The sequence below is a fragment of the Vitis riparia genome, chromosome 14 (genome assembly GCF_004353265.1).
Source record: "Vitis riparia cultivar Riparia Gloire de Montpellier isolate 1030 chromosome 14, EGFV_Vit.rip_1.0, whole genome shotgun sequence".
NCBI lineage: Eukaryota > Viridiplantae > Streptophyta > Magnoliopsida > Vitales > Vitaceae > Vitis > Vitis riparia.
The window spans coordinates 22,690,812-22,700,460 of record NC_048444.1 but is presented as its reverse complement, the minus strand read 5'-3'; positions in this window follow the sequence as shown (position 1 = coordinate 22,700,460).

Below are 9,649 nucleotides of genomic sequence, written 5' to 3'. Positions count from 1 at the left end.
GAATCACAATTACTTTTTAGAAGAAGAGTCAATATCTTTCATTTACAATCATCTTATTCCCCTTCCACTTTTTTGCTTCTTTATCTAGTTTTATTCAATTTTATTTATTTTCATTTTTGGAAAAACCAAAAAGATGGATAGGGCACAATGCTCCAAGTGATCATGACAATAGTTCCTGCTTTAGAGCAAGACAAAATTGTCAAAAAGGTGGGTGGGCATTAACAATAACAATCAGTCGATTATCTCATTAGAACTTGCTTTAAATAGAAACTATCAAGATAGTACATATTTCATTTTCTAAGAAATTGATTTCCCATTTGAATAGAACCCGCTATATATATATATAGGTGATCAAGTCTAATAGAATTATCATGAAAACAATTTAAGAAATTTTTATTATTGTATAGCATATAATTTGTATTAAATATTTTATATTAACACATCGATTTTGTACGAATAACAATTTAATAAATTTGTCTTATTTATAAAAATGGTATTGAGCAAATTGAATGAAGTTAATTGAATGAAGGAATAGTCTTAGATAATTGTTTTATATCTCATTGGTATCCAATACGTTATACAACCATATTAACATCAATAACTTGATGCATAAAAATTAATGACTAATTTTTATAAAGAAAAAAAAAACTTCTAAGTGTTATGAATTCATGTTTCTACTTTATTTAGCTTTTAAATTTAGTTTATGGTATTTAGCTTGCATTACAATGCCTAAGTGGTCCATGATGTTTCCAATTTTTAATCTTTTGTATTTTTTTTATTTAAACCTAACAAGAAAGTGAAGTTTGGAAAAAAAAATGGAAAATACAAATTTGAGCTGGATAATTTTTCTTTAGGTGAGAAAAGTAATATAAAAATAATACAAAACTTTATAAACTAAAATAGAGCATTATTAAACAAATTCATCTCATCTCTCTATACATCAATCCATTTTCTTTTCTTATTTTTATTATTTAATATAAACTTTATATGTAAAAGGATCAAATCATTCTCTTCTTCAAATCCATATGATGCATTCCAGATCTTATTATCATTTTTTTTCATCTTTTCCTCCATTTTTTTTTCTCTTTCATCTTCTTCTTTTAAGTTTTCTAAATTTGAGTCCCGTTCAACACTTTGCCCCAACTCATCCCAATTATATATATTCTAAATTTGAGAGGTATGTAAGCAGACAAAATGACAAGTGAGTGAAAATGAGAGGTTGCAGCTGGACTACTACCATTCGTTTGTGGTTTATTGTCTGTGTATGCCGACAAAGTCTACACAAATTTAAAGTCCCGAGTTAATGGAAAAATTGATATACCCATTGCTTTCATTTTCATTAAACAATCAGTTATAACTCACCAACTCTGCACCTACTCTACCTGTTGGCTTTTGTTTTCTTTAATCAACCAGTTATTACTCACCGATTCTGCACCTACTCTACCTGTTAGCAGGGTTCCAAGCAGAGACAAATGAGAATACACAAACAAAATTGATTAATGATTTGCGTGTATTTAGGCATTTTTAACAAAAACAAATGTTTTTCAGCCTTGGATTCCTGGCATGGAGCATGGATTATTATAATTATTGTGAAAAGTAGTGGAAGCCATACTGCCTGTATATAAAAACAGATGCAAGTGGAAAACAGGTCTCCATGACTTATAATATGAGGATGGGGCTGCCTTTTCCATGAATCAAATCACAATAACCGATTCCATTGTCTGCCATTATTCACTTGCATCTCACTCTCACAACTCAAATCTAGACTCAGGGTCACACGCCTTAATATCTTGCCACAAAACCCTACATAATACTAATATATACTAGTAATTAGAATTTACTGTAACCTTGTAAAATAAGTTTGTAGAGAGACAAGCCCATGTGCATTGCACTAATAGAAAATGACTGAAAATTAATATAATTCAGTCTCCGGAGCGAAGCCCCATGCGAATTGCATTAATCGAGAATATAATTCCAAGGCCGCCCCATGTGCATTGCATTCATGAAAAAGAGAGTGCAAGACCCGTCTGCTTTGCATTAATACAAAAATGACCGAAAATTAATATCATGCCTAAGTGCCCTAATCTCTATTCTTTATTAATATTAGTTATTATATTTTACTTCAAAGTACGTAAAACGAGTTTGTCCAATTAAACCGTAAGGTTACGCTTCATTGACATGATTAGATAAGATAGGATATATATATATATATCAATCATAGAATATGCAAATATGATATGATTTTCAATGGGATATATATATCCTATGGATATGAGATTTTAATATAGTATATCAAATAAGATATGTTATATTATATTTATATTTCATTTATAAAATAAATAAAAAATAATATGAAATATATATCATTTTCAATGTTTAAAATAACAATTATATCACATTCAAATATTTAAATAATACAAAATTTATTATGTTTAACAATATTCATGATTAAAATATTTAAACTTTAAAAATAATTTTTTTATATTATGTTATTTAATATATAAAAATAATTTATATATCATATATTAATATTGTTTTATAAATATTTTTTGTTAGTTTTTCTTTTTAATAAAAAATTAATTTATAATAAAAAAATTATTTTGTAAAATGAGTATATTAAAAAATAAAAAATTGATAAAAAATAAATTTTTTATATATGGGATATGTATATCCCATATCTTATCACGAGATTAATATATCCCATGTGAAAATGATGAAAAAAAAGAAGGTGGATAACATATCCCATTACTTATTGAATATAGTAAAGGATAAGTGATGAGATAACTTATCTTATTTTATTACCAATCAAACGTAAGATAGGATATTGTAGACCCCCTTGGTGGGGGAGGTGATTTCAGAAGACTTCTCATTATATTTTAGAAGGGGTAGGGGACCCCCAGCGGCTGACGGATGGACCCCTTCTCTAGGCACGGACGTGCAACTGTAGGGGGGGCGATTGCATAGCCATACCTGCTGATGCATGAACAGGAAGGTGGGTGGATGGCTTGCGGAGAAAAAAAGAAAAACAGAGAAGGGAGAAAAAAGAGAGGTGTGGCTGGCTAGTTCCGGGTGGGGGCTATCTGAGGGAATGAAGCTTGAAGAAAAAGGAGAGAGGGCGCAGGGGAGATTCAGACGAGAGAGAGGAAGGTGACGCAGTGGAATATTCAGGTAAGGTCCTCTGTTAATCTTATTTTGTGATTTGCTGTGGGTATCCAAGACCCCAAGAATGCTTGCTCTGTTTTTGCTTCCTGCAACTTTGTTGATTTTTTCCCCTACAAGAGGTTGGATCCTCACCTGGGTTTGATGTTTGATCATGGCATTGAGGACTTCCAATATCTCTCCACCCCTGCATAGCTGGACATGGCTGCATTGAACCCATACCATACCCGCTACCTCAGCTATCCTAGTTCCCATCCGCGTCCGTTGCACCCATTCCTCTCACCCTCAATGGCCATGCATAGCCATGCATGGCCGCCACCTTTCATACCCATCTCCTCAGGCTCGCTTGGTCAGCTGGATCAATGGCGGCATTGGAGCTCCTCCTCTCTCATGCCCGACGCCATTGCATCACCAGAGCTCCACTTTCTGAGGTCCCTTTGATCTCTTTATTCATCGTCTTCATCATCATAAGAACCAGATCAGCTAGGAGCTCCGGATCGGTGCCAATCCTAAGCACCGTCGCCGCAGCCATTGCCCCCACGGTGGTCGAGGCAGCCCGAGTCCGACTGGGGCAGCATGGAGAGCCGCTTGATGTAGGCACGGGAAGGCATGCGGCACGCGTGCAAGACGCACCTTTGATCTCGCCTGCGTCGTACCCGACTCGGGCGGTGTCGCTGCTGGAGGGGGAGCAATCCAGAGGGAGTTCAACCAGCTGTCGTCTGCTTGCGTCGGCGACATGGACATGGCCACCGTGAAGAAGGGAAGCTCGATCTTCAGCCGGTGGAGCACGTGGACGTGTCGAGACAGCGACGCGCACCGGCTGCCAGCTTTATCCCGGCGTGATGGAGTCAGCCGCCGCCACCGCGGAGAGATGGTGAGGGGGGTTGCAGCCAGGCGGGGCGAGTTGGTGAGGGAGATGAGTCTCTAGACCCGCCCATGCTAGCATTGGACTTGGGCTTGTTTTTAGAGCCAAGCCCAAGCTTGTGATCCATTTAGCCCCTTTGGTTTGCGCATAGTATCAAATATGGGCTTGTTTTTAGAGCCAAGCCCAAGTTTGTGATCCAGTTAGCCCCTTTGGTTTGCCCATGGTATCAAATATGGGCTTGTTTTTGGAGCCCAGCCCGAGTCCATGATAAGTGAGCCCATTTAGCTACTTCATATCCTAACAAGTTTTAAGTCTTTAATTTTAATAAATTACTTGATTATTCATGCGTTGTCATTTTACTCTTTTTTTACTTTATTTTATTTATTTATTTTATTTCTATTTTTATTTATTTATTATTTTTATCTTCATCAATTTAGTTAGCTCAAACTTAAAGATAAATTATTAATTATATTTTTATTTCGAAATTTATACTATTCAATTTCACTAGCTTAAACATTATGATTACTAATTATTATTATTATTTCGTATAAATCTGTTTATCACCTTTTAAAAATCTCATTCGCTAAAACTTAATCCTAATCTTTCAAACACTCCATATTTTTAATTTAATTTTTCAATCCTAATTTAATCTCTCACTAATTCGTTTAAATCTTATTTTCATCAACTATAATTACTATCCTATATCCATTTATCTATCTAGTTTAATCCTTCAAAAATCCCCAATCCTAATTTAATTTTTCACTAATTCGTTTAAATTTTATTTTCATCAATTAGAATTATTATTGCATATTTATCTAATTATTTAAAGTTTAATCCTTCAAAAATTTCATGTTTTAATTTAAATTTTCAAATCCTAAAAACTCTACAATTCAACTCAATCTTATTTTCATCACTTAGAGTTACAATCCCGTACTTATTAGTCATTTAAGGTCTAATCCTTTGAACATTCCATATTTCAATTTAATTTTCCAATCCTAAAAATTCTACAATTCGTTTAAGTTTCATTTTTATCGATTAGAATCATCATCCCGTATTTATTTAAAGTCCGATCTTTCAAAAGCCTCAATTTAACTTTCAACCTTAAAAATTCTATTATTCGCCTAAATATTATTTTCGTTAACTAGAATTCTTATCCCCTGTGTGTTTTTTTGTTATTATTCATTTAAGGTCCAACTCTTCAAAAATTCAATGTCCCAGCTTAATTTTCAAACCCCTAAAAATTTCACTATTCCTTTTATTCGGTTTAAATGACTATTTTCGTTAATTAGTATTATCATCCTATATTAGTTTATTTATCCAAAGTCCAATCCTCTAAAAAGATCTAATGTCATAATTTAATTTTCAATCCTAAAATTCTACTATTAGTCTAAATGTTATTTTCCTTAATTAGAATTAGTATCCTATATTTATTTATTTATTTAAAGTCTAATCCTTCAACAATCCCGTGCCTTAACCTACTTTTTCAATAATTCGTTTAAACCTTATTTTCATCAATTAGAATCATTATCCCATATTTATTTTTAGAAATTTAATCTTCCAATAATCCGTTTAAATCTTGTGTTCATCAATTGGAATTATTATCCTATATTCATCCATCTATTTAGATTAATCCTCCAAAAATCCCATGTTTTAATTTAATTCTTCGAAATACTTGTTTAAATCATATTTTCGTAAATCGAATCTATATACCGTATTTATTAGTTATTCAAAGTCTAATCCATCAAGAAAATCCTATGCTTTAATTTAATCTTTCAATAATCTGTTTAAATCTTGTGTTCATCAATTGGAATTATTATCCCATATTCATCTATTTATTTAAAACCTAGTTCTTCAAAAATCTCACGTCTTAATTTAATTTTTCATTCCTAAAAATTCTACAATTCGTCTAAATTTTATCCTCACCCATTAGAATCATTATTCCATATCTATTCAAAGTCCAATCTTTCGAAAACCCCTTGTCTTAATTCAACTTTCGATCCCATAAATTCCATTATTTGTCTAAATTTTATTTTTGTTAATTAGGATTCTTGTTCCACATCTATTTATTTATATAATATAAGATCCAATTCTTCAAAAATCCAATTTCTGAATCAAAACTTCAATCCCAAAAATTCTACTATCCCTCTTTATTCGCTTAAATATTATTCTCGTGAATTAATATTATAATTTCATACCTACCTATTTATTCAAAGCCTAATCCTTTAAAAATCCGACGCCCTAATTCAAATCTTCAATTAGAAAAATTCCACTATTTTTATTTATTTATTTATTTTATTTGTTTAAACATTATTTTTGTTAATAAGTATCATTATTCCATATTTGTTTATATATTTATTTCGATCATTAAAATTCAACTATTCAAAACCAGATTTCCAAATTTAACCTTTAGACTAAAAAAAATTCCACCATTCACTTTTATTCATTTAAATATCATCTCTGTTATCATTATTATAAATTCCACGTTTACTTGTTTCTTTCTTCTAAAAATCCCAATAATTAGAGTTCAATTATTCAAAAGCCCGACTTTCAAAATTAATTTTCAAAATCCCACTATTTACTTTCATCCGTTCAAATATCACTTTCGTCAAAATCCGATTTTCCAATTTAATTTTTAATCGCACAAATCTCACCATTCACTATTCATCTGTCCAAATATCTTTTTGATTAATTAGTAACATTATTCCGTACTTACCCATTTATTTCTCTTAAGAATTTCAATCATTAAAGACTAATTCTTCAAAATTCCAATTCCTAAATTTAGCTATTTGAAATTCCAATTGTCCTATCTCCGAACTTAATTTTCAGTTTCCCATGCTCCAATTCCCGTATTTACCCCGCTACTTATTTATTATCATTATCCTTATCATCTTATTCATTATTTCTATAAATTCTGCCTTCGATGGATTTCTAAGATTTCCAATTTTTTTGTACATCAACTTTCATAATTTCTACACCTCAAATAACTTACGATTAAGATCCCTTTCAAAATTTAGCTCCCATGATCTCAATTTTCGTAACTTAATTTCTTTTAAAATCCCGAACTTTCAAATAATTCTTCAAAATCCCGTTTTTCTTTCAAATTTAATTTCTAAAAGTTCTCATTCTTACATTTAATTCCTAAAAATCCAATTTTCAAATAATCTCTAAAACTCCATTTTTTTTAATTAAATTTCAAAAATCCAGTTTTCTTTCGAACGATTTTAATCCCTACTCAATGATGTATGTGATATGTTTTGTGCTCTATATGGTGTACTAACCCTCTCTATTGATAGCGCATGGTGGCTCGTTACCCAGATATGTACCCATTTTCCCTCTAATCGTGGTCTATCCATGTCTCGATTCTTATGTGTGCATGATCATTCAGGATATTCATTGGTTTACTTGTCAATTGCCACGTCAGCTGCATTTTTTATTTTAAGAACAAAAGATTAAAATAATATTATCTTTATATAATATACCATATGTTTATATTAAAAAGATAAAAATTTAAATGTTGAGATATAAAAAAAATTATATCTTAATTTTTTAAAATAATTTTTTATATAGAATTTATTAATATATTCTATTTTAATTAAAAAACCAAAAGGAAGAAGAAGAAGAAAGAAACGTATCAAGGTATAAAATTTGTTTCACTTTTTTTTTTTAACTTTTAAAATAGAAAATTACCACCCAATTCACCCATAATTTTTAATTTTTTAATTTTTTATTTTTTATTTTTACTAAACCAATAATATGGGTGTCTCAATCTCAGCTATGATCACTTTTGATGAAAATGAAAAACAAAACTATAACCACCAATAAAGGAATACAAATACTGGCATGTAACTCACATGAAAGTGGGCTATCAGTTTTCAATAACAAAGACAAATACGTTGAGCCCTGGATTCCTTTATATGAACCATTCTTATATCTACTGAAAAGGGGCTCCCATCCATTATTGCCCTCAATGAATGAAACAGCTATAGCAATCAAGAAAATAGAGAAAAAGACAAATCACAAGCAGCGATTCTAAATTCCATGATCTGCCATTTCCCACCTGCATTTGACTCCCACAACACATTCAAGTTTTGGTCTTCTTTGGCTGCTAAATTATTTCCATTGATCATTGATCATTGATCAGGCCTTAAGACTCTCAAAGTATAAAAAATTTTAAGGTTCAAATATGTGGGGACTTGGATTCCTTATAGGAGATATTATCTATTAAGGATGAGCACAAGTTGGTACTAACTTTAATTGGTGAAAGCAACTACACAAATAAAGAAAACAAAGAATAAGATAAAAGGTATTAAATCCACGTCAATGACTCGGGGTTCGAAAATTCAGAGGTTTTGGACCTTTGGGCTTACTAAAATTATTACCTTTGAACATCTTAGGTGAGTACAAAAGTGATCATTCAAACAATAGATATCAATTAATTGATATAAGCTAGTTAATTAAATTTATTTTTATATACAAAATATGTTGTATGATGTAATTTCATTATAACATTATAAAATTGGTGAAGACTCAGCTAAGCACAATCTGCACTAGAAAAAATAATAAAGTAGACAAAAAAGTTTACCCTGGAGAAAACCAAGAATAATGGAGATTTTGCATATGCTATCATTATAACCAAAATAAAATTGAGAGTATTTTTAAGTATTAACACTATCATACATTCCATGACTCTACACATTAATAGAAAATAATAATTTTGGCTTATTATTTAATCAAGCTTATTTATAGTATTACGTGTATAAAAAATATATTAATTTAAGATTTTTTTGTTATATTTTTTTAATATTAAAAGATTTTAAATAATTTCAAAGTTCATGTGACCGATATAAAAATTATGAAAAATATCTTTTCAAGAAATAATTTTCAATGTTATTAAAACTGTTGTAAATTCCTCAATGCTTTTACAGCTATCATTTAAAATAAAAAATTTTCCCAAAAATTAAAAACCCGGGCTGCCCTTTCTAGAATCAAATCTCAATAAGCCATCATCTCAGTACATTCTTGTTGATGCTTTGCCGAGGACACACCACTAAAACCAAATAACAATTTTTGATTGAATACTTACATATTATATACAACATCAATTTGGATATATAACATATTTTATATTCTGCTAATATTTAGTTTGTTCAAAGACTAAAAATTGAAGTGAAAAAGATATAGTTTATCACAATTTTAATCCTTTTAAGGAAAAATATATTACATCTAAAGATCTGGTATTAAAAAGATATCAAATATTATTTAGACATCTCTTTACAGTTTATTTTTTATTTTTTTATTTTTTGTTAATGTAATTTTAAAAATAATTTTATAATTCATGTTTTGATAACTTATTTTTTACTTTTTATTTTTAAAATCTAATAACAAAAAATAAAAATTAAAGATATAGCATTTGTTTGATTTCTAATTTATTTTTTAAAAAAAAATTAAAATGCAAAAACCCAACTCACCCTCCATCATAAATATATGAGTCCCTCCTATAAGAATAAAAAATTTCACCTATAAAATAAAAAACAATGATTATATTATTTTTCCTTTTTTATTAGATTAACAAACACATTTTATTTTTTATTTTTTAAAATAAAAACAAATTATAAGCACCAAATA